The 26,042-nt window shown below is 43.8% G+C and overlaps 1 protein-coding gene across 2 annotated transcripts in view; it reads left to right on the top strand.

The window, feature by feature from the left end:
• Positions 1–511: 511 nt before the first annotated feature.
• The window catches only part of Vwa8 (von Willebrand factor A domain containing 8), a 411,314-nt gene continuing 385,783 nt past the window's right edge, over positions 512–26,042 (top strand). For both annotated transcript variants that reach the window (XM_052732663.1, XM_052732664.1), the window contains exon 1: positions 512–687. The gene's annotated coding sequence lies outside the window, so the exon portion shown is untranslated. The remainder of the gene's footprint in view (positions 688–26,042) is intronic.

Below are 26,042 nucleotides of genomic sequence, written 5' to 3'. Positions count from 1 at the left end.
TTCTTGTTGGGCTAGCCAACATGTTGAATTAAGGTCCACATTCACACCCCATTCCATCAGACTCCCTCCTCTTTTACAGGCCCCGTCTCCAAACCCAGTCATATTCTGAAATACTAGAGCTCCGTCTTCAACCTATGAATTTGGGGGTATGTGACTCAGCCCAGAGCACGATAATTCCATATGTTTTTAATATCTGCAAACACACGCAACTGAAAATGAGTTAGTATTTTAGGGGACAAGTATAGAGAAGGCGATAGGAAATGAAATTTCAGTGTGCAAAATACATTGACAAGGAGGGGGGAAACGCTTAACTAGTAAGCTGGAGAAAAGCATTTCCCCAAAGAGTTAAATGATTGTCAAATCATTTCGAGCCGGTGGTAAGCTGGATTAATTGTCAAACACTTCAGCAAGACTAGTGGGGGAGTTAACTGCAGTTATTATCTCAAAAAGAACACATTTCTTTGGAATGCCATTATGTTTCAGCAGCGCAGAAAAGGTTTCCTAGGAGAGACCCTTTTGTGTGGCAATGTCAATTGAGCTGAGAGTGCTATGCGTCATTTCTGGGTGACATCTGCGGGTGAAGTCAGAAAAAGCCAGAGGCTACCTGCCGTGGAGGGAAATGTTCTTCCACCGGAGGAATTGAGGCAGCTTCCAAAGATGGAACACACGCAGCTCCCTAAAACAGAGGTAATGAGAGAGTCGCAGGGTTTAGCGCCTTAGAGGTTCCCCGCTGTTCACAGCTCACAGATCCAAATATAGCTGGGTCTTAAGTTTTTAAAACATTCGATTTGTGTGAAAATCCTTCTCTAGAGATAGTCGGCCGGCGCCTTGGTGAAATGGGCTGGGAGCAGTGCATCAGTCACTATCCAGCTCTGTTTCACAGGGAGCCATTTGCCGCTAGGATCGGCCGGCTAGCTGGAGTTCCTGAATGTAAACAAAAGACCTTCTGGGGAGAGAATAGTCATAATGAAAATAACAAAACGAGAGTGGGAGAAAAAAAGGGGGGGAAAAGGAAATGTAATAGTCGGCTCTAATTTTTTACTTCTCCGAAATAGCTGTTTATTTCCCAGCACTAATTCCCTTCGGAGACCCAGCTTCCACCCACTTATTCATGCTCTGTTAAAGTCATTTCTCCAGAGACTGCCATTCGGGGAGTCTGAAACAATCGAACATGTGCAAGTGCCTCGGCTGTGCTTGGCTTTTTGTTTTTCATCTCTGTGAATCCATTAGGCATCTGCCTGTGGTGCATTTATGAATGCACCCTGGGTTTCATAAAGCCCTGGGTGCATCTAGGCCATGCAGCAACCGTCTCTGAACTACTTAGGTGTCACTGTGAGGAAACTTCATAATAATTATGCAACAGTGTGTCGGATTATTCACCAGGGAAGCATGTTCATGTTTGAGGCTGGGTTTTGTTGTTGTTGTTGTTGTTGTTGTTTTGTATTGTTTTTCTAGAAATTGCTTAGGAACTTCTAGTAAAAGAGTCAAAAGTTCTTTCAGCACCCGCTCAACCTCAGACTACTCTGACATCCATCTCGGATCCGCCATCTTGCTTACAATCTTCTTGAGGGAGCCGAAAGCTCCACAACAGGACTTCTGCTAACGTTGTTGTGATCGGCGTTTCCACTGCAGGCGTTTCGTTTTAATGGTGCCTTCTGAAGGACCGCTAGCTGACTGCTCCGTTGGCCCGTTAGCCATTTGTCCAGTCAGAACATGAGGAGTGCACTCCAGGGGTGACGATGATCCGTCCTGAAACAGTGCCCCACAGTGTGGTCAGCCGACATGCGTAATTCCCTGGAAGATGAGCCTCTGGGCATGCCCATGGAGATTGTCTTAACTATGTTAATTACTATAGGAAGGCCCATCTTAACTGCCAGCCAGGCTGACCCTGGCTGGAATCCAGACTGTGTAGATGGAGAAAGGGAGGTGTGCAGTCATATGTGTTTATCGCTCTTTACTTCTTGGTTGTGACTGCTGTGTGACTCACTGCCCCAAGCTCCTGCTGCCTTGATTTCCTGCCATGATGGACTGGACCTTGAGTTGTGAGCTAAAACGGGCCCTTTCTCCTTTAAATTGCTTGGACAGAGTATTTTACTATAGCAGAAAGAAAAAAAAATTAACACCACAGTTAACAAGGGGATTTAATTTACAAGGCAATGTAACAGAGCCTGGAGAGATGGCTCAGAGGTTAAGAGCACCGGATGCTCTTCCAGAGGACCTGGGTTCAATTACTAGCACCCACACGGCAGCTCACAAGCATCTATGACTCTAATACTAGTGGGTCTCATGCCCTCTTCTGGTCTTTGAAGGCAACAGGTATGCATGATACACAGATACACAGACTGGCAAAAACCCCATACACATAAAATAAAATAAAATAATAAAATACAAAAATGTAACATGATGTAGCTTAGCCTCATAACTCACAATCACCTTAAGATGAACCCACAAGCAGACATTGACCAAGTTCTTCTCTTCTCCTCTCCTCCCTCCTCCTCCCCCTCCCTGCCCATGTGATCCTGTTTGATCTACATTTCCATATTTCATACAATATTTACTTTAATCAAGTTCTTACAGCAGGACACGAGGTATTAAAGATACAGTGATGGCTCTGAACTCCTGTGGGTCTGAGAGCATAATCGCCCAGAGGTACTCTGAGAAACCCTGAGGGTCCAGTGGAGTAAGGACACTTGATCTCCTGGCAACTGGCACTTGCCTCTGGTGCTTTCACTTCCCTGGTGGCTTCCATGTTGCGTGCTCTCAGAGAGGGGATCAGCTCCGGTGTATTGGGGACAGCCAAAGGACAGCAGGGTCACTTGAAGGAGGACCTGAAGGGGGAGTGGTAAAGCCCCAGGTGACAGGGAAGCTGTGCCCGGGGCTGGAGGACACAAACTCTAGCCTAAAACTGAGAAAGGAGGAGACTGAGGAGAGAGGCCTTCTAATATGCTGAGAGGCGAGAGCGAGAGAACTGTAAAGGGCAGCTGGGATAATGAACGGGAACAGAGAAAAAGAAGTAAACCCAAGAGGGATTAGAGGCAGGAGAAAGAAGTTTTGCATTTGGGTATAAAACTTGGTGGATAGAGGAGGAAGGGGAGAGAACTGTTGTATGGGAGAATATTATGCACAGAAAAGTCCAAAGTGGCATTCTTGGACAGATGGTATGAATCCTATGGATAATTGGATGTCTAATGCATGAGCCATTAGGTCCCCAGTTTTTGCTATGTTTATAAAAATCATTCTAAGCCATCTATTTAAAGTATTGGGTACATCTGGCCATGCATAAAGTATCTCCAGGCTCAGGGTTGAGGCAAGGTCTAGATACATAGATTTACATAAGCCTACCATAGGGGTTACTCAAGGACACATGTAGAGGCCATGTGCTGGCTAGTTTTATGTCAACTTGACACAAGCTAGAGTCATCAGAGAGGAGGGAGCCTCAACTGAGAAAATGTCTTCATAAGATGGGGCTGTAGACAAGCCTGTAGGACATATTCTTAGTCAGTGACTGATAGGGGATGGTCCAGCCCATTGTACGTGGTGCCATCCTAAATCTGGTCACCTCGGGTTCTATAAGAAAGCAGGCTGAACAAGCTATAAGGAGCAAGCCGGTAAGCAGCATCCCTTCATAGAATCTACATCAGTTCCTGCCTCTAGGTCTTTAGGTCTTTCCCTGTTTGAGTTTGTCTCCTGACTTCCTTCTGATGAAAAATGATATGGAATCGTAAGCCAAACAAACCCTTTCCTCCCCAAGTTGCTTTGGTCATGGGTTTTCATCACAGTGTTATGGAGTTCCTACGCCCTGGGAAAAGACTGCAGACTCAATCCAGGTATAATTAAAAGACTTATTTATGACTGCTAACAGGACAACAATGTCTGAGCCGAACTTGAGACTGCTGTGCAAAGTGGGGTGAGGGGAGGATATTTAAAGGTGAAAACCACAAGGAGACCTTGAGCATCTGCACAGGCAAGCCGGGAGCTGCTCTGCTCTGCCAAGATTAGGTAGTCAGGGTGACCTCAAAACAGTCCTTGACTGTCTGCATAATTAGGTTACAGATGGCAAAAATCAGTTAGTAGATGGTCATGGCTGTACATTTTGGGGAGGGGGCAGTGTCACTGAGTCAGGGTTACTGAGAACTTATCTTACAAGGACTGGAGTCAGAGACAAATGGCTAGTGGGTACCAAGATGGACGTCTAGCATAAAAATGGGGTTCCTTTAGCCATTATAACAGCAATAGTAATCCTAACTAAGACATGGTGGGGTATTGCTATGAGAGACCTTACCAATGTTTGTGGGAGAATCATGAAGAACTTTGGAACTTTGGGCTAGAAAAGCCATTGAGTGTTCAAAGCTTGGTGAGATGTTCTATGGGAGCTTGGAAGATAAAGAATGTTGGGAGAAATGCAGATGTTGGAGGCCTGGCTTGTAAAGTATTGGAGGGAAGTTTTGAGAGTCAGTTAAAGACTCTATTGAGGCTGTTGCGTATTTTGGGTTAAGAATCTGTGGTTCTGATTAGCTAGAGCTGAAGAATCAGCGGTGATTAACAAGAGACCAGAACCACTAAAGTGAAAGCTTTGCTTTGCTGGGACAATCAATGCTGGTCAGCAGGAGCTGAGAAATTAGAGGTGATGGAGAAGAGATCAGCATCATTGAGATGAAGTCTTTCCTCATTGAAGGGAGTGTTTCCTCAGAGTCAGCACACAGAAGCTATGTCCCAAGAGGCTGACAAGGCTGTTCCTCATGCTGGCAGTGGTCTTGTAAGAGTGTGGTAGTGTAAGAGTCATCCAGGTGGTACTCATTTTGAAGGCATGAAGGGGTCATAGAGAGAAGCTGAGACTTGGCACTGTGAGAGGCCAAACAAGGTCGTTGATGAAGGTGCAGCCTCAGTGGCAGTTAAAGGCCCAGGATCGAAGGGGTCATGTAGAGAAGTTGAGGCTTGGCACCCTGAAGAGAGCCCAGGGAGGCTATTGGTAAAAGTACAGCCCAGTTACAGGAGCAACTCGAGTACTTAGGAGATGCCAGTTCCATGGGATGACCACCAAGAACAGACACTAGTCAGCTGGTGTGGAGTCAGCCTGAGCCTAGAGGAGCTGTGTGTGCTGTAAAGGGTGGAGCCTGGGAAACGACCCAGACCCCTTAGAGAAGCCCAGATTGTGAGTGAATTCCAGATATCGGTCACTGAGTAATCTACACTGCTGGAGTTTGGTTTTGCTTTGATCTGACTGTGAATGTGCCCTGGTTCTTCTCTCTTAAAGTAAGAAAGTGTTTTATAGGAGCTCACAATTATAGACTTTGGATTTTTTGTTGTTGTTGTTTTTGAGACAGGGTTTCTCTATATAATTCTGGCTGTCCTGGAATTCTCTATGTAGACCAGGCTGGTCTCAAACCCACAGAGATCTGCCTTCCTCTGCCTCTTGAGTACTGGGAATAAAGGTAGTGGTGCCCGCCAACTTTGGATTTTTAAAAGAGACTGAATTTTAAAGTATTGGGATTTATAAAGACTGTGGGACTTTTTAGGTTTGTCAAATGTTTTCTATTGTGATGTTTATATTAATGTGGGATCTTGGGGATGAACAAGGAAGGAAAAGTTGTGGCTTAACAGTGATATATTTGTGTGTCAAGTTGACAAGTGTTCAGCTATTCTGGCTGGTTTTACTGCAATTTGACACAAGCTGGAATCATCAGAGAAGATGGAGCCTCAATGGAGAAAAAGCTTCCATAAAATCCGACTGTGGGCGACCCTGTACTGCACTGTCTTAATTAGTGATTGATGGAGGAAGGGGCCTATTGTGAATGGTGCCATCCCTGGGATGGTGGTTCTATAAGAAAGCAGGCTGAGTAAGCCCTGAGGAGTAAGCCAGTAAGCAGCACCAACCCATGGTCTCTGTATCATCTCCTGCCTCCAGGTCTTGACCTGTTTGAATGCTGACTTCCTTTGGTAATAAACAATGATGTGGAAGCATAATCTAAATAACCCCTTTCCTCCCCAAGTTGCTTTGGTCATGGTGCTTTATCCCAGCAGTAGAAACCCTAACTAGGACAAGTGAAATCAGGTAGGAGTCGAGTGAAGCATCAGATGAGAGTAGAGATCAAAGCTGTGAAGTCTAAATGGCAGGCAACGGAAGGCAAGTTTGGGACAGATACTGAGACCTACAGGTAGAACAGAATGAAGACCATGAGAAAGAAAGACAATGAAAGCCAAGAAAGGACTGTCGGATGGCTCAGCAGTTATGAGCACTGTCTGCTCTCCCAGAGGACTCAGATTTGTTTCCCAGTACCCACATGGCAACTATCAACTGTAGCTCTAGTCCCAAAGGATCTGACATCCTCTTCGGACCTTCTCAGGCACTTCACACACATAGTACACAGACATCCATGCAGGCAAGACACCCATACACATGAAGTGGACAGAAACAGTAGCAACAGCAAAGAGCTGTCAATGAGAGGTGGATGTTAGCTGCTGCACACGGGTCATGGGAGATAACGGTGAAGAGTGTCTCTTGTATTCAGTGACGGGGAGTTTGTTGGTGTCACACACAGCGAGAACTTGCTGTTACTACCCCACAGCAGCTCTGGGCTCTGGACACATTGTGTTTATTCTCATTTATTGGCTCTGGGTTGAGCTTTTAGGGACAGTTAGTTTCATGGTGCCATTACTTGTTTGAAAGGGTGAAGGAAGTCTCTAGGGTCTCTTTATAAGAACGCTAATCTTGTTTCACCAGGGCTCGATCTTTCTGATCAACTTCCAAATACCCTCATATTGGGGATTATGCTTCAATATACAAATTAGGGGTGTGGGGCATCTATAGCAGATGTTCTAACCAGGAGGATAGATTCCTTTCTGATAAAGACAGGAAGGAAGAAGGCAGGGGGTAGGAGGAAGCAGTTGGGTAGAATAGAGAAAGTCTGTTATTCATGTCAGCCTCTATCTTCTCTCTTAAGATACTGAGTTTCTCATTTATGACAAAAAAAAGATATATGGTGGGGGAAATGAGGACTAAGTGTCACAAGTGGGGGAACTGGGACTAAGTGCCAAGGAAAAGATGAGTATCCCTAAGCCTGGGTCCTCACACTCTGAAGCATTAATCTAATTAATCTTTAACAATTAAAAAGTCAGGAGTTAAATATCAAGGTAAGAACAAGAAAGATCAGAGAAGCAGGGAGCAGCTGCCAGTTGCTTCCTACCTCTACAATTCCTCCAACCAAAAGGGCTGAGAGCTTTTCTCTGCCCCACCTTACTACTTCCTATCTCCTCTCTGTCTACAGTCCTCCAAACCTCTATGGTTAATTTTGGTCAGCTAGGGCAGGCTCTACCCTCTGACTCCAAGTAAGCTTTATTTGTCAGAACACAATAAAAAAGCAAAGATTTTAACTAACATAGTAAAACTATATACAATAACTACAATAATTATATACAAATATATACAGGCAAGAATTACATTAACAATGTCCACTCCATTTGCATTTGACAAATTCAGAGAAAATACTTCATTATCTGTCTTACCTTGGTGAGTCCAAAGTGTTGTACTTAATTCACTTTCTATCCTAACTTGCATTACCAACCCCAAACTATCTTTTTATGTCTCTCAACTTTATACACTTTACACCTCTTTTGTGAGTTTCTTTTCTGAATTTGGTAACAGGGAAAACTACAACTATCTAGTCTTCAACTCTATCAAAGACCTGAGAAGGATATAATATTACCTGAGTAAACGAGAAGTATAGCACAGACAACTTCCAAAAGTAAGAAACGACAGAAACAACTGGCTGCCTGGACAGTCACCTAAGATTCCTCTGTAATGTTGGGGCATCCATCTTCAGCCTACAGGCCTAGAATGTCTGACAGACATTTTTATGGAGCAGGAATTTTGAAGGATTGTCCCACTGTGTCTTGATGAAGTTTGGCAGTTAGTTTCTTTTGTGTCCTGTTTGTCCAATTTGAACAGCAACTGTCAGCAGTCAAGGCAAGGGCAGTTTCTTGCCCAGTGGCTAACTTCTGCCACAAAGAAATTAAACTCCATATGGGGTTTCTTCGATGCCCATCATTTTCTCTGAAGTAGATCAGTGCTGCCAGGAGTAGATGTGTCTCATTGTCATAAAAAAAAAGAATCATATGTTATTAAAACATCTTAAATACCATATTCTGTAGATCTCTGAAGTGTTTGAAGATCACCTGTCTATCTAACATATATCTCTGTTTGTCCTTAAAAACATACCTAATGTGACTACAAGTTTGACTATAATAGATGACTAACCACTAACCTGCATTTCTTTATTATCCTAAATAGTTTGTAATAATAACTTTCAAGGACTAGAAATTTACATTACATTGTTAAATGAGCTATATAGGTACAATACCTTAGACAAGAGTAGAAATGTATGTATAGTAGGTTCTAACAAAAATCACCTTAAATTTGTGTCAATATATAAAAATATCTTAAATAAGAGTAGAGATATACATACAGTATAACAAAAATAACCTCAAATTTGTATCAATATACAAAAATCCATACCAATGTAAAATATTTAAGACTAGTAGTTGCTTTTTTAGTTAAAAAGTAGATTCAATAATCTACCCTTTTAGCCTATCATTTCTATATCCCTCCTTTTTTTTTCAGAACAAGATCCCTGAATCTAATCTCTTTTGTTCAGCTTTTTTTCTGACCATTACCAATAACAACTTATAACCAACATTCCTAAATATCCATAACCCACTGAATGACCAAAAACACCTGCCCCGCCTCTTGGGAATTTGGGTGTCCTGTTCTTAAAATTACTTCCATTGTCTGTGGGGTGACAGCAACTTTAGGGGACCCTGAAAAGAACTGGGGTAATTGTCAAGTCCTAGGAGAGCTAGATGTATCATTTGTTGTTCAGTCTCTGTGTAATGGGAAACTGTAGGGCTTGTCTCAAGTCCTGGTTAGAGTAGTTTGTGAGGCTGGACTGTCTCAGCTAGCCACCTTGAAATGGTCCTGAGCAGTTTGTAGTCCAAAGCCAATCTTTGAGTGGTGTTTGTCAGCTTAGTGGCGTTACCGCAATGCACGTGGAATCATCATTGTGGGGCCCCATCCTCCTTTTGGAAACTTCAAAGATCACTGTTAGGCATGGTCATAGTTCATTGCAGAAAACTTAAACATTCTAAATGTCATATGCAGCAGATCTCAAAGAGGTTAAAGGACTACAAATTGTTAAATACATTCAGAATACAAAAACTTAATTCCTAGTTACCTGATAGAGACTCAAACCCAAAATCATATACAGGGAGCTAGATGAAACCTTTTTCTAGAATTAGTACTCTATATGACCATTAATATCATGACAATAAGTTTAAAATATATATTAATTTTATAAATTTTGAAATATTTATACCTTAAGAAAAGTATTAAAGAGTCAAAATAAAACCAAAGAATTATGATATTAGTGGCAAAAGAATAGTCCCTTAATTTTGATTTTTCTTCTGTTCCATATCAGGTGGCTCTTCTGACATGAGGCAGAAATTTTGGATTTTCATTTAACAAAGCATGCTTGGGTTTAGAGAAGGAGAGAACCACACTCCAACTCCAGTTTTAATTTTTAATTGAACTGGGACTACATAAAGACCATTTGTGTTATGTGTCTGTAGAGAACAGCAGAAACAAACATTTGGGAAGATTTATGAAATTTTATCCTGTTGGAAATGTGATATACCAATTGACCAATTTACTCTTTTTCTTGGGACATTTTCTCTGGATGATTCCTCCTTTTTCTTCAGATGTCTCATTTGTCCAGTGGTCTTCAGATTCCTTAGCTGGATGCTGATTTCTTGTTCCTTTAGAAAGGGTGTATTCAGTGCTAATGGGAGTCTTTTCCTAGACATTTTAGAAGTGGAAATGAGAATTTCTCCTTGGGGATAGGATGCTAAAAAAGCCTGCAGAATTTTTTACAGTCTATAAAATGCCCATTACATTCATTAATATGCAGTCAATGATTTGCATCTGTGAGGTTTGTTTCCAAGACACGCCCCGACATGTGGATGGCAAAATCTATAGATGCTCGAGTCCCTTGTATAAAACGGTGCCATAGTTCATATAATCTCTACACACTCTCCTATATGTTTTGAATTACCTCTAGATTACTTATGATATGTCATACTATGTAAATATTACATAAATATTATTATATGTTTTTAAGGGAATAATGATAAGCAAAAAAAAATCTAGACACATTCAGTACAGATGTAATTACTTTAGCATATATTTTTATTAGTAGTTGCTTGAATTCATGATGTGGAAATTGCGTATACAGAGGATCAGACTTATACAATATAATGTGTAATGTAAGCTTCGAGCGAATTGGGGAACAGAGGCAGGGCACAAATGATCAAGACAGAGATGTCATATTTATCACTGATCAGAGCCTGTGTGCTATGTGATACCTCGGCCGGATAGTATTACACTCTGGAAGCAAAGGGAATTACCCAACCCAGTCTTGGCTCGGTTACAGAGTGCTAGTTTTCCCTAGCCAGTGTCTGACTCTGAACATTACTGCCCCGAGGGGTGGAAAATCAGTTTCCTTCAGGTAGACTGATGCCCACATGAGAAGAAGGATGTAGTAGAGCCATACAGAATCAGTCTTTCTGCAAAGCCACAAATCTTTCCTTGTGGAGGACCTGGGGATCCCGGCTGCAGAGAAAGCAGGGGTTTTCCTTCATGGAGATGTTTGCACGGGCGATGTGAGGAGGTGGGAGAGTCCCCTTCAGCAGCCTCAGCGCTTGGTTTCTCTATCATCTACAGAAGATGAAGTGCCGCGGAGGCAAAAGCGAAGCAGAAAAACAGAAATAAAGTAGAGAAGCAGAAAAACAGAAATAAAGTGGACAAGAGATGGGGGATGGGGGGGGGGAAGGGCAGGGAAGACCCGGGAGCATTGAGGTCTTCTCTGCTGTTGTTTCTCCTGCGTGTGGAGTCTTGACCATTTTGCTGTGTTTCATGGAAACGGAAGCAAACGGAGCTCTGTTCTCAACCTTACAACACGTCTCTTAATCCATTTTCCCTCTGAATTGTGCCTTCATCGGAGCGACAGTATTCTATATTGGAGATCGACTTAGCCTGTGTTCACCCTAACGCAGTTTCTGAAGCAAACACTTGAAGTCAAGTACCAAGAAGAATGTGACTCAGGGAGGAGGTGTGAGAGAGGGGAGGGAAGCAGGAAAGGGATACCGGGGTATCACGCCCGAACTGCCTTGCAAAACTAGGGCTTCCTCTCCGCACCCCCCACCCCCACACACACACAGATCAGCGAAGCATCTAGCCAAAGCTCCATTCCATCAAGAGTTTGGCCCTGTCCTCACAGGTAAGGTTGTACGCCAGAATGTTTCCACTACACTCTGCCTCCTGATCAACAAGCCTGAGACTGCCATGTTCCAATGGCAGATGCTGCCGGATCGTGTTTGCAGGAAACTGTAGCCTGAACCCACAGACTTGCCATGGAAGGATCTGGACGACCAAGCAGGTGAGGCCCGGACAATCTGAAGGATCCCCAAGAAACGCTGGTTCCTGATGAAGTTCTAAGCGAGCTTCTTTAAAAGGTACTTACTACATAGTTTCCCTTGAAGGTTCATCTAAAACAAAACAAACAAAACAAAACTAAACAAAATTCTTCCTCATTCAGTCTTAAGTATACTCTCCAAACAGTTCGAAATGAAGCCATTCTTAGAGTATTTCTGAAAATATTATGGTTACAGAGCAAAGCTCCAGCTCTCTAGGGTTTACAGAAGAGACGTGCATCTAAAAAACTGGACACAATACAAAAAAGGAATAACAAATGACCCCTCCCCTGAAAACAATGTGTTATTCTGTGAAATATTTGCTAAGATAACCACAAACTGCCGTTTTAGAACCGTCTGTTAACCTAATGAGAGCTCAGAAGGAACTGCCCTAAGAGGCTGTCCTGGTAGAGCCGGAGTACTGGGGGTTGGTTGGAGGCAGACCCTCCCCCAGAGTGCTCTTGTGTTCTCTCTCTCTCTCTCTCTCTCTCTCTCTCTCTCTCTCTCTCTCTTTCTCTCTCTCTCTTCCATAGAAGTTATTGATTTCCTAAAGTTGATTGCTTTTGGGTGAAGTTATCCTCTCCTTTAGGCTATGCATCAATTTTTAATCAATAGCTGTGCTATATTTGTTTGAAATACTTAGGATTATTTCTTTCTTTCTTTTTCTTTTTTTGGTTTTTTGAGACAGGGTTTCTCTGTGTAGCTTTGGAGCCTGTCCTGGAAATCATTTCTTTTTTTTAAAAAAAGATTTTAAAATTTACTTTTATTTTATGTGAATGAGCATGTTGCCTGCATGAATGTCTGAGCATCACCTGCATGCATGATGCTTGAGGAGGCCAGGAGAAGGCATCACATCCCATGGAGCTGGAGTTACAGATGCTTGTGAGCTGCCATGTAGGTTCTGGGAACCGAACTTGCAAAAACAGAATGCACTCTTTACCTCTGACCCATGTCTCCAGATTCTTGCTGATTTCCTGAATGCAGGGGTATGAATGTGCTCCTCCCCACCCCACCCCCACCTGTGTGTGTGTGTGTGTGTGTGTGTGTGTGTGTGTGTGTGTGTGTGTGTGTGTGTATCTGTCTGTCTGTCTCTGCACCAGTGTATTCAAACCTTTCAGATTGTCATGTATCTCAGCTTCTTTCAAGTAACAGGATACTTTGGAAATCCGAGCTGTATGTTCTTCCTCATGTTTGTGATTGGAACTCTACCGGGGACTGTTCATTTGTTTCTACATTCGTCAGTTATCCACAGTGCTGTGGTTAACAGGCTGCATACACATTTGCATGCTTGTTCAGATAGATTTGCAGGATGACATGGAATTTCTGTATTGCTCTAGATTTACCGTTTGTATTAAGGACCCTGCCTCTGCCTTGTGTCCTACTTCTGGTAACTGGGTCAGAGTTGTTATTTTCCATGTGGAAATCCTTGTCTTTCTCTTACCGATGCTCTAATCTCCAAATAACTGAGACTGACCTTTGCTGTGATCACAGGCACACACACAGAGGCACGGAGACAGAGACACAGACACGCAGACATGCACCAGAAATTAAATGATATCTACATTTCCTTCCAGGTTCTTTTGCTACCTTGCCACCTCCCAACAGACTCTACTGATGTCTGTTTGGGTCTTGAAATGGTTTCTGCACCTCCATTCCAGTTCCATGCTTTGTGTGCCCGCTGGGATGTCTGGTTGTGAACACTGAAGCTCATTGTTCCTATTTGCATCAACTTCCATCTGTTACCTGCATGTGGATCCTGCTTCATCTGGGAAACAGTATTGTTTGTACCTGCAGATGAATTTCTGGCAAGTGGAGACAGAAATGCTAAGGATTCCTCATTGTAGCTTCAGGGCCTGCCCTGTGATGAGGGCTTGATGTATGTTGTGATGTACTTGTGCATCTGAGATGAGAGGATACTGGCATACAAATGGTCCTGGATAGTTTTATGTCAACTTGACATAAGCTGAAGCCATCTGAGATGGGGGAACCTCAACTGAGAAAATGTCTCCAGGGGCTGGAGAGATGGGTCAGTGGTTAAGAGCACTGGCTGCTCTTCTAGAGGACCTACATTCAATTCCCAGCACCCATATGGAAAAGCTCACAACTGTCTGTAACTCCAGTTCCAGGGGATTGAAACTCTTACACAGACATACATATAGGCAAAACAACAATGCACATAAAATAAAAATAAATCATTAAAATTTTATTTGAGAGGGAGAGAGGAAGAGAAAGAGAGAGAGAGAGAGACAGAGAGAAAGAGAAAGAGAGAGAGAGAATGTCCTCATAATAATAGGCTATAGGCAGGCAAGCCTGTAGGACGTATTTTTTAATTAGTGATAGTTGGAAAAGGGCCCAGCCCATTGTGAGTGGGGATACCCCAGAACTTGTGATCTTGGGTTTTATAAGAAAGCAGGCTGAAAGCTGGTGTAGGGGCACACATCTTTAATCTCAGCACTTGTGACACAGAGGCAGGCAGATCTCTGAATCCAGACTGATCTGCATAGTAAGTTCTAGAACAGCCAAAGCTACACACTGTGATCCTGTCTCAAAACAAACAAAAACAAAACAAGAAAGAGAGAGAGAGAAAGCTGAGCCAGCCATGAGGAGCAAGCTAGTAAGCAGCACCCCTCCATGGCCTCTGCATCCACTCCTGCCTCCAGGTTCCTGCCCTGCTTGAGTTCCTGTCCTGACTCCCTTCAATGGTGAACTGTGATGTGGAAGAGTAAGTGAAATAAACCCTTTCTTCCCCGAGTTGCTTTGGTTATGGAGTTTCATCACACAACAGAAATTCTTACTAAGACAAATGACTTACTAAAGTTAGAAAGCAGGCTTAGGATTAGGTTAGGAACAGAGGTAATAAACAGAGAAGTAGATGCTGGTGGAGTTCATATCCAGTTTTCATATTAAAGACAAAAGGGGGTGCTTAGGCGCTGGGGAGGAGGGATCATGGAAGCCTATGGGTTGACATGAAGATAACAGGAAATTCCCAACAGTTTAGTTCTGGGGAAAGGCTCAAAAACAGCTACTGTAACACCCTGAGGTCAGATCTTCATCCCCGTGACAGAAATCCATGTTAGGAGATCTCAGAATCCAGATGGTAAGAGGAAGAATTGAAATCTCCAAGTGGAGAAGGGGTGGTGGCACATACCTGTAATCCCAGCACTCAGGAGGCCAAGAAAGAATGTGTGTGTGTTCCAGGATAGTCTGTGCCACATGCTGAGAACAAGAAAAGATAGAGTTAAAAGTTACTTTCTTAAAACAACAACAGCAACAGCAACCCCAGTGTATTTGTCCAAAGCTACAAACACATGGCACACATATGCAACGTGCAGTGTACACATGCACACATGCAGTGCACACATGTACACATATGCACACACAGGCACACACATATTTCCAGAGGAAAACAGAACCCTTACAAGCATACTACTAAAATTTCCCCCCAAAAAAAATGAGATTATTTTTTTCTGTTCACTGTTTTTGTTTGTTTGAGATGGAGTTTCTTTGTGTAGCCCTGACTGTCCTGGAATTCACTCTGTAGACCAGCCTGGCCTCCAACTCAGAGATCCACCTGCTTCTGACTCCTGAGTGCTGGGATTAAAGGCTTAAGCCAACATGCCTGGCTAAAACAATGAAATTCTTAAGGTATCTATTTAGTAAAGGCTAGGGGATTTATTTTAAAGCACACTATGGATTGTGCCAATATGTTGTACAAAATGTCATTGTTCTAAACATTTGCTTACTCTGTAGACTACTGCGCTCTCTGCGTGAGACGGGTCCTTGCAGAGGGGCACAGTTAAGGAGGTCCAAGCCAACTACCTCCTTGTGGAAGGCTCAATGATGAAGATATCTGATTCCTAGATTCCTTGGGTTGGCACTGTAACAGACCCCCAGACCTTAGCACAACTGACTCCATGATGGAAATAGGCCATAAAACTCAGCACGTAGACAACACCACCTGCCAAAATGAAAACAAAGACCTAATCCATCAAAGTCCATGGTTCTGGGAAAGTCTCTAAATGTACCAACCTTGCTTTTTGGCTTCTGTAGTTCTGCTTCTGGCTAACTGTTCTTGTTAACTGAAGTATGTCAACCCAGGATATGGTTTTCCATGCTTAAGAGCTCACCCTGGGAAAGACTTGGGACTCCACGCGGATCCCAAACACCCAGTGTAGTCATTGGCCTGCTAATACAGACTTTCTATGGGTTTAAACCCATGCCCAAGCAATCTTCTTTGGTGGATACCTCACAACAGTAGTGGTTGTGAGTTTTGTGGTTGTTGGACTGGGACCCTGTTTTCTTTCCAGCCCTTGGCAGGGGACTCCAGTTGCCCCCTAGAGGTTACCCTCAAGGTCTGTCAAGTCCTTTCCTCCACCTCAGCAGGGGAGAAACTCTCACTGTCTCAAGTTGAATCTCTCTGACATCCTCCTTTTAAAGGGCTCAGGTAGTTAGGTTAGTCTAAGCTAATCTTATTTTCCTTTCTTCTGTCAGCTGATGAACAGTACCCTGCTTCTGTCTGCTGTCTTAGAATTCCAAAGTCTTGGGAAGTGTGGGGAACAAGGAGCGATCTTTGAAATGAGTTTGAATGTCTGTAAGACTAAACATTCCATTAAATAAGGCATGTCACACAAGCAAAACCAAGGTGCTTTGCTCTAAGAAGACAAAAGGCTGTCCAAAGGGTAGATTCTTGTCTGTGAAGTGACGGACATGGGCGGGAGGCCCCTGTAGGTCCAGCACAGTGCGATGTAAAGAATTTCTGGTCTCTGAGTTCTTTGTGTTTCCCAAGAAGGCTCTAAGAAAATCTTGACGCTTCAGCTGCTCCCACCCCAGATCCAGATGTCTGCTGGTCTGCCAGTGATCTTCACACAGAATGACAAGGCCTTTTCTCCTCAGGTCTCCTTCTGTTCCTGATACACTCAACCTTGTACCACCACAGTCTCTGATGTCACTGCCTAATTGCCTAATTCTTTTGAATCTCTCTTACGGGGGACCCAGATCACACCCTAGGCAAACTCTGAAGTTTCAGGTACTTGGATGTGAAGTGTATGGATATTAAAAAGACAGAGTAGCCAAGATGAAATAGTTTACGAACACAAAAAGATGAAGCAACTGGGGAGAAAATGACTACAACTTATTATATACATGTATGAAAATACCCAAGAATAACAAATGGGGGGAATTGTCCCAGAGGCAGAGGCATACAAATCTCTGAGTTCAAGATCAACCTGGTCTACAGAGTGAGTTGCAGGACAACCAGGGCTATACAGAGAAATCCTGTCTCAATAAACAAACAAACAAACAAACAAACAAATAAATAAAACAAAACAAAAACATAAAAAAGAAATGGCAGGCATCAGACACACACAATAGACGAATGACAGACAGACAGACAAAATACAGACCACAGATAATAGGCACAGACAGAAGATACAGGGAGACACGTAGAGTCTTCAAATTTGGGCTCATTCTTGGTCTAAACTACTTTAAGATGAAGAAATATTTTTTTTAATTCTTTAATGCAACATGGATGCATAGTATCATAAACCTGCATTTGTCTGTGGTGAGAATTAGCCACATACTTTCTGATTCACTGTGTAGACACATGCGTCATCCTGGCTTGCAAGCTACGGAACCATACGTCAGAAAGACTGCCTCTCTGAGTTAACGTCCCAGCAGAGCTAGCTACAACATACAAGCAGCACTGTTAAAGGTGCTCCATCCCAGTATCCAACTTGTCACCTCCCCAAGTACGCATTATTGGTTTCAAAGTCCCAGTCTCGTCAACTTCTCAGGCATCATCTCAGGGTGTTTGGTGTTTCCTCACAGTGACTCTGCTGTGTAGGCATGGCTGTGACTGAAAACCGGTTGGGCTGGTGGCCTTGAGACTGACCAGAAATCCTAGTGGTGCAGATGATCAGGCTCAGGCTCCGATTCAATTATCTGACTCCTCAAAATTGTGTACCTTTGTAGAATACTGTCCACGGTCCCAATCCAGTAATTTTTGTTGTTACTTTTCCCCCTTGGCCATGTACCTAAGAAACTGATTTCTTTTTAGGTCTATAAGTGGCCATGATATTATAGTTGAGTTCTTTCCTAATTGTGGCATTAAAAAAATCTTATTTTTAATGTCTTCTATGTGCTACTGTTTAATTTTTCATGATATGGTTTTTCCCCTTTAAAAATGTACAGTTAGTTTAAAGGGGAGAACGAATTACTTAAAGGCATGGGGACAAGCTAATATGGTGTTGTGTATGTTATATTATTGACATTTCATGCTTGACAACTTGACAGGCTTGACAGGATCACAGAGGTAGCTACCCCGAGGAGCGCAGTGGGTCGATGCTGTCCAACGTGTGTTCCACAGAACTCAGGTTTCATAAAATGTTCCCACTTGCTGTGCCTCAAAGGGTTCCTTTATCCAAAGAACTTGGGAAACAGCGAGATAAAGAAAGTAAAGAAGTCTATTTATAGCATGACTTTTCTGTGTGTAGTAAGCAAAGAAAGGAGATTTCATCAATGCAGGCCTGGGTGTGGAAACAGATAAACACGCTCTTAAACTCATCTTCAGGATACTGACAGGAGCTCTGAGTTCGGGAGAACTGGGGCTGGGACAGAAGGAATGCATAGCCAAGCGGTCTTGATCGAAGTCGAAGTTCGTTGTCATCTCCCTGCCCCCGCCCCCCCCCCCCCCCCCCCCCCCCACTCATTTTGGCTCTGGTCCTGGACAGTGATTGGATAAGAACTTGCTATCACAGTCATCTGTTTCCAGTAAGATGATAGCTTCTGTTCTCAGGGTGTAATATGGCTTTAAAAAAAAATGTGTGAATGTGTGTGTGTGTGTGTGTGTGTGTGTGTGTGTGTGATGTATACATATGTGAGCAGGTGCTCATGGCCATATGGATATCAAGGAGGATATTGGGTGTGCTGCTCTGTGATTCTTTCTCTCACTGAACCTGGAGCTAGCTAGACTACATCCTTCCTCAGACTCCCACAGCATTGAAGTGGCAGGTGGTTAAGGCCATACCTGACTTTCATTTTTTATGTGGGTGCTGGAGATTTGAACTCAGGTCCTCAGGCTTGGGCAGCCTTTCCCAAGTCCGTATAGTACTACTTTTTAGACCCTTTACTCCAGTGCCAGCATGGAGTATAACTCCAAGGGTCAGGAGTGGCATGTGGTGTTTCTAGCATGTGTTTGTGCCTCCTTCAATGCATCCGAGAGGAGGGACATTGTATAAAACACACTTTGAGGTATATTGGAATATCAGGGGAGCACTTGATGCTTGGCATGACATAAAGCTGGGTGAAGTCATATCCTAAAATATGTTAATGATATTTGAAGGGTCACATTGAGAATCTTCACTAAAGTTTTTAATGTGTTAAACTGTCCATTTTTAATATCATATTTTGTTATTAGAATTATGAACATGTATTAATTATGTAAGTTAAGGGATTCAACGTATTTCTGTAACTGCACACATGGTGGGTTGGTGTCCATCCACACATCTTCTACTCTCCATTCTGCCCTCAACTCCTGTTGTCCTTCCCAGTCCCTGAAAGTCTCTCTGTTTCCTTCTGTCCCCTGCCCCCCTTACTTGTGCCACTTCTAGTGACTACTGGTCTGCTCTTTACTTTTGTAAATGTGCCCTATTGGTCTCTATACATGAATCAGAACATGGCATGTTTATTCTTCTATGACCTATTTCACTTAGCGTAATTATCTTCATTTCTGTGCATGTTGTTGCAAATGAGAGGATTCTATTCTTTCTTTTCTTTTTATTGTTGTTGCTATTATGAAGGGTATGTGTGTGGGGGGGTGACTGTATATGTGCCATGACGCAACTGTGGGGGTCAGAGGACAACTTTTGAGCATTGGTTCTCCTTGTTCCAGGGGTTCTGGGAACTGAACTCAGGTCATCATCAGGCTTGTGCAGGAAAAGCTTGGGTTTTTATCTGCTCTGCTGTCTTGCTGGCTTGGATTTCCTATTTTTATGGCTGAGTACTATTTCATTGTATAACTATATCAACATTTTCTTTACCCATCCATCCACGGCTGTGCATTTAGGCCAACTCTGTACTTTGACTGTTGTGAACAGTGCTGTATTAGACATGGAAGTGCAAGAATCCTTCTGGTGTAAAAACCATGTCTCCTTTGGTCATAGCAAGGAATATAGTTACTGGGCCATACCGTAGCTCTGGTTTTTACCAAACTGTTTGTTTATTTAGTTATTGACATTTTTAAGACAGGGTCTTCCTGGGTAGCCCTAGGTGATCAGGCTGGCTCCAACCTTACAAAGAATGATCACTTTGCCTGTACTCCTGAGTCCTGGATTACAGATGTGAGCCACCGTGCTTGGCCAAACTGTCTATTCAGTTAGTTAAATCCATGTTGCTATTTAGACGAAGATCATGAGACATGCAAGTGTGACCCATTCTGGAGCTGGGCTACAAAGTGCCTACTAGCCCAAAACATGAGGGCATCTGCTGCAGGAGACTTCTAATGAGACAACTCAGCAGGTACCATTGTCATGCTTGGCCGTGCATAATAGGGAGTAGATTTTCCCTTGAACCAGACACAATGCACATTCCAGGAGTCTGGTGAAAAAGTTGTAAGTACAAGTCTGAGGTCCCTTCTCTATCTTCCTTTGCACACACTGCTGACCTTCGGTGTGGGAGTGTGTGTGTGTGTGTGTGTGTGTGTGTGTGTGTGTGTGTGTGTGTGTGTGTAGGGGGTGGTGGCAGCAGCTATATGAAAATCATGAGGTGAGTGTGAAAGCAAAACCTAGCAGGCTAAGGTTGGCAGGGTAAGGGGAGAGAGGGCCAGCCTGAGTTTCCTACAGCCTCTTTGAGCCACACACAAGCTCTGGACCGCTCTCCTGTCAATGTTTTGTTATGAGACATAAATTAAACTATTTGCTTAGGTCTCATTCATCAGGCCTCATGTCACTTGCAGCTGGAGTGCAGTATTTTGTCTTGATTAGGAAAGGGCAAGCCTTGAAATAATACATGAAAATCACGTGTCTGAACACTGCTGAGAAAGCATAGGCTGAACTTCCCAGAGAGCGATTTTCCCTGAGCCCTAACAAGCCTGTTGGGGTGTGTCCTAGTTTACATTGCCCTTCTGTTAGGATAAAGCCCATAAGTAAAAGCAGCTTGGGAAGGAAAGGATTTGTTTCATCTAACAGGATATAGGCTAGCATCAAGGGAAGCCGGAGCAGAACTGGTGCTTGAAGCAGAAACCAGAAACGGAGAACACTCATGACCGGCTTCTCCTGCTGGATTTCTTAGCTACCTTTCTTATACACCTGCCCCGGAATGATACCCATGGCCCAGAGCGGGCAATGTCATTCCTATATCCATTAACAATCAAGAAAACGCCCCACAGAGATGCCCATGGGTCTTCTAACAGAGTCATTCCTTCAACTGATAGTCCGTTGCCGCAGGTGTGTCAAGTTGACAACTAAAGATAACAATGACGGGGCCACCCTGCAGGAAGAAAATTCTGTTGTAAGAGCTGTGTTCAAAAGGAAAGCTTTCATAATTGGAGGAGGCCTGATATAGAAACAGCTTTTATATATTCAGTGATAGTTTTGTTGTTTTGTTTTTGAGACAGGGACTTGTGTAGTCAAGGCTAGCCCTTGACTCCCTATGTAACTCCCAAAGAATTAGAAGCTTCTCCTGCCTCCAAATCTTCCAAATTGAGATCATAGGTATGTACCACCATGCTCAGTTTATATAGGAATTAAACTCAGAGCTTCACTCTTGCTAGGCAGGCACTCTACCAACTGAATCACATCCCCAGCCCCCTCAAATCTTAATCTGAAATGTCAAACTCTGATATTCAAGTTCCTTTCCTGACTGAAATCCCATTGTGCACATGTCAGGCAAGTCAGACTAGGGAATCCATTAAAAAAAAAAATGACAGAAGGTTCTTAGCTTTCCTTAACACCGAGTAAGCTCAGCTTTGCCGCCTCTCCTGCCAAGTGTGCCACACTTGAGTCCCTCCCCGCTGTTTGGAATGCAACAGTGCAGCCCTTGGGCTTCCCAGAAGCTCCATGCATCAGCTGCTCTGGAGGTCCTGGTGTTCCAGGAAGTCGGTGGCCACCAAGTGTGAAAGGCTGGTACCTGAGGGAGAAAGGGATTTGATGGTAAGGGTACATAAGATAGTCCTGGAGGATTGCTCCAAGTATTTGCAGGCGTCTTTGCAGGGAGCTTAAGGGAGAGCTGGATGGGGCAAAAGTCCATGTATCTGAAGGAACCTGGGTGAATGCTGTTGGCGTCACCCTGTCTCTAGTTGCACGCTGGCCCTCTCCTTACAGACTGGAGAAGCATTAGCGCACATGAGTTTGCAGTCCTTCCGGCGGCTTCCTCCAGGAAGGGCGGGCTCTACAGAGCTGATGGCTAAAGCCAGCTGTGTGGGAAGTCACTTTCTGCTTTCTTGAGGCTTTGCTCTTGCAGAAAGAGGCATGGTGGCTGGGCGGTGGTGGCGGCGGCGCACGCCTTTAATCCCAGCACTTGGAAGGCAGAGCTAGGAGGATCTCTGTGAGTTCAGGGCCAGCCTGGTCTACAGAGAGAGAGATCCAGGACAGGCACCAAAACGAAACAGAGAAACCCTGTCTCAAACAACAACAAGAACCAGAAAGAGGCATGGTAGAGTGTGCCACCTTAAGTAACACTTTCAAAAGTACATTTTTTGAGAATTTATACTTGCATATGTATACTTTGATCATATTCATGCCCTACTGCTCTCCCTAACTCTTCTCAGATCCTTCCACTCTCTCTCTCTCTCTCTCTCTCTCTCTCTCTCTCTCTCTCTCTCTCTCTCATGGTCCACTGATTCCAGTTTGTGCTCCCCATGCACTCATGGGTGCAGAGCCTTCCCCTGAAGCATGATGGACTTACCAGGTGCAACACCTTAAAGAAAAATGACCCTTCCCTCCCCCAGAAGCCACCAAGGGTCAACAGCTCCAGAGCTAGGGATGGGGACTTCTGAGCTCCTCTGCACTCCATGTTGGAAGTTGACTAGCTCGATCAGGTAACACTTTTGATTCTTGAGTTTTAGGAGAGTAAAGAGAGTGGTACTAAGAAATTGACTGCTCAGAGCAGGCCACGGGCTTTAAGAAAACGAGAATTCCCAAGTGTTGAACTCTCATGTTCTTCAATCAAGGTCAGTAAGATGGGAAAGCAGGTAAAGACTTCAGAAAGAAACCAGGGAAGTGTCTGTTTGACTGGAATAATGCCCTGCCATTTTCTTCTTATAAACTACAACATAACAAGAGGCAATCTACCAGACCTAGACTCATCAGAACAGATTTTTTTTTTTTTCTTTTTTTTTTTTTTTTTTTTTGGTTTTTCGAGACAGGGTTTCTCTGTGTAGCTTTGCGCCTTTCCTGGAACTCACTTGGTAGTCCAGGCTGGCCTCGAACTCACAGAGATCCGCCTGGCTCTGCCTCCCGAGTGCTGGGATTAAAGGCGTGCGCCACCACCGCCCGGCATCCCTTTTTTTTTTTTTTTTTTTTTTTTTTTTTGGTTTTTTCGAGACAGGGTTTCTCTGTGTAGCTTTGCGCCTTTCCTGGAACTCGCTTTGGAGACCAGGCTGGCCTCGAACTCACAGAGATCCGCCTGGCTCTGCCTCCCGAGTGCTGGGATTAAAGGCGTGCGCCACCACCGCCCGGCCAGAACAGATTTAATGGGGAAATAAAAATAGAAATCTGAAACCTAAATGGGAGCAAAATTGAGTTTGTTAAATTTATTCCCCCCCCACAAACCCTCCCCTAACACGTGCATACACATATTTGTGTGCACACATTCACTGAGCATTTCTCAACCCCGCCCAGTAATAGAGCCTCTTAAAAAGGAACAGAGGGGGTAACCCGGGAAAGGACAAAGGGTTTTAGAGAGTAACCTGGCAATTCCAGCATGGTGGCCCTCCCTAGTCATCTGAATGTGGGTAAGTCACTCTAGCTTCCATCTTTAGTTTCCGTACGTATAAAACACTCCATAGCCGATCTCATAAATGAACTTTGATGAACAACTATGATCCGCGCATGTGCTGACTAGTTTTGTGTACTTGACACAAGCTAGAGTTATCTGAAAGGAGAGAACTGGAGTTACAGGTGGTTGTGAGCCAACTTGTGGGTGCTAGGACTCAAATTCCTGGTCCTCTGTGAGAACAAAGTCTCAACCACTGAGTCATCATCTCTCCATCATCTATTGAACATTTCCCCTTCTCAGTAGTACCGATTTGGTCCACATGTTACTCCCTTCTCTTTCTGTGATCACAGCAGGTAGAAGGTGGGCCCTCAACTGTTCCATACAGCAGAACATCTAGGCAGCACTGGCTAAAATGTTTCCTGTGGGTCTAGGGGATTACCTCAGTGCTGGAGCACCTGCCCTGCATGGAGTACACCAGCATGCCCAGAATAAAATAATGTTGTGGGAATTTGTTCTACCAAAGGCTTTGCGAGTACAAACCCTGGGGTGTGGCTTTCTGTCTGCATACGTGACTCCTTAAGAAAGTTTCTCATTCATTTCCCTTGGAAAACATACACAGCCCAGAAATAAAGTCCCAGACACTGAGTATGAAGGAGCAGCCCAAGGCAATCCCTCTTCCTCTTGAAATCAGGTGAACCTGCAGCCACAGAGGGTGTAGGGAGTCTACACCAGATGAACAAAGAGTAAGGATCCCGATGATCTCACTCCTGTGGGGAGGACAGAATGGCCGACAGAGAAGCAGAAGCTGCTGTTAAATGTGTTTCATTTCTGCATAAGATGTGGGTACAAGAAAAAAAAATCCCCAGAAATCTTTATAAGAAAGAAAATGCAATATTTAAAAGCAAAAGTCAGTGGGTGAGCTAGCGAGCATTTCCATGCTTGGAAGAAAAGACATTCATCATTCTATTTATTTCTTTGATTTTGAAAGGAAGTCTCACACTGTAGCCTGGAGCCTGGACTTGTTTCCAACTCACAGAGATCCTCCTGCCTTGGGTTCCTGCTTACTAGGATTACAGCCAGGAACCACTTCATCCACCCTCACTCTGTGTGTTTAAAAAGCATCACCAAAAGTACATGGTGAGGTTGAGATAAGGATGGTCACAAGATCCATGACTTCAGTAGCACAACCATCACTTTGCTAAACAAGCATAATTCCTAACTACATTCTAAATATTTATCCTTAGACCCAGAAGTGAGCGCAGGTCTCACCTCTCTGCAGTGGGATGGTCTGTATGGCAAATGTGTTGCTGATTGGTCAATAAAAAAAAAACACTGATTGGCCATTGGCTAGGCAGGAAGTATAGGCGGGACAAGGAGGAGAATAAAGCTGGGAAGTGGAAGGCTGAGAGAGACACTGCCAGCCGCCACGATGAGAAACAGCATGTGAAGATGCCGGTAAGCCACGAGCCACGTGGCAAGGTATAGATTTATGGAAATGGATTAATTTAAGCTGTAAGAACAGTTAGCAAGAAGCCTGCCACGGCCATACAGTTTGTAACCAATATAAGTCTCTGTGTTTACCTGGTCGGGTCTGAGCTGCTGTGGGACTGGCGGGTGACAGAGATTTGCCCTGACCGTGGGCCAGGCAGGAAAACTTTAGCTATACCTCTCCTCAAAGAAATGTCTCTTTGCAACAGTGGGGGACCATTACAGAAAACCACAATGGATCAAGCTACAAAGAACAAGTACGGTACCCAGCCCCAAGTGATACATCTACGACGCAACCCCTGTATCCAAGGCTCAGGGAACATAGTGGAGAGGGGGGTGGGAAGAGTCTAAGACCCAGAGGAATAAGAAGTCTGCTGTGAAATTGCATCTCATAGAAATAGCTGGGAAGCTATACCAATTGATGTAACCAAATACCATGACCAAGGTCACTTACAAGAGAAAGCATTTAATTGGGGCTCACTTCTAGTTTCAGAGGCTTAATCTATTATCATTATGGCAGGGAGCATGGTAGCAGGCAAGCAGACATGGTGCTTGGAGAAGCAGCTGAGAGCTCACATCTGAACCAAAAGTTCAGGCCAAGAAAAAGAGATGTTGGGCCTGGACTTTGTTTTTTCATTTGTTTGTTTGTTTTTGTTTTTCAAGACAGAGTTTCTTTGTATAGCCTTGGCTTTCCTGGAACTAGCTCAGAGATCCACCTACCTCTGTCTCCTAAGTGCTGGGATTAAAGGCATGTGCCACCACCGCCTGGCTTGAGCCTGGACTTTTGAAACCTCAAAGCCCACCTCCACTAATATACCTCCTTCAACAAGGCTATACCTACTCCACACTTCCTAATCCTTCCCAAACAATTCCACCAACTGTTTTTTGTTTTGTTTTTGAGATAAGGTCTTTCTATATAGCCCTGGTTGTCCTGGAACTCACTATGTAGATCAACCTGGCCTTGAACTCACAGAGATCTGATTGTCTCTGTCTCCTGAGTGATGGGATTAAAGGCATGTGCCACTCTGCCCAGCAGTTCCACTAACTGGGGACTAAACATTCAAACATATGAGCTTATGTTTGAATTATCATTCAAACCACCA

Source organism: Peromyscus californicus, unplaced genomic scaffold (assembly GCF_007827085.1).
Source record: "Peromyscus californicus insignis strain IS unplaced genomic scaffold, ASM782708v3 Scaffold_12__1_contigs__length_115047231, whole genome shotgun sequence".
NCBI lineage: Eukaryota > Metazoa > Chordata > Mammalia > Rodentia > Cricetidae > Peromyscus > Peromyscus californicus.
This window is presented reverse-complemented; position numbering and strand designations above follow the sequence as displayed.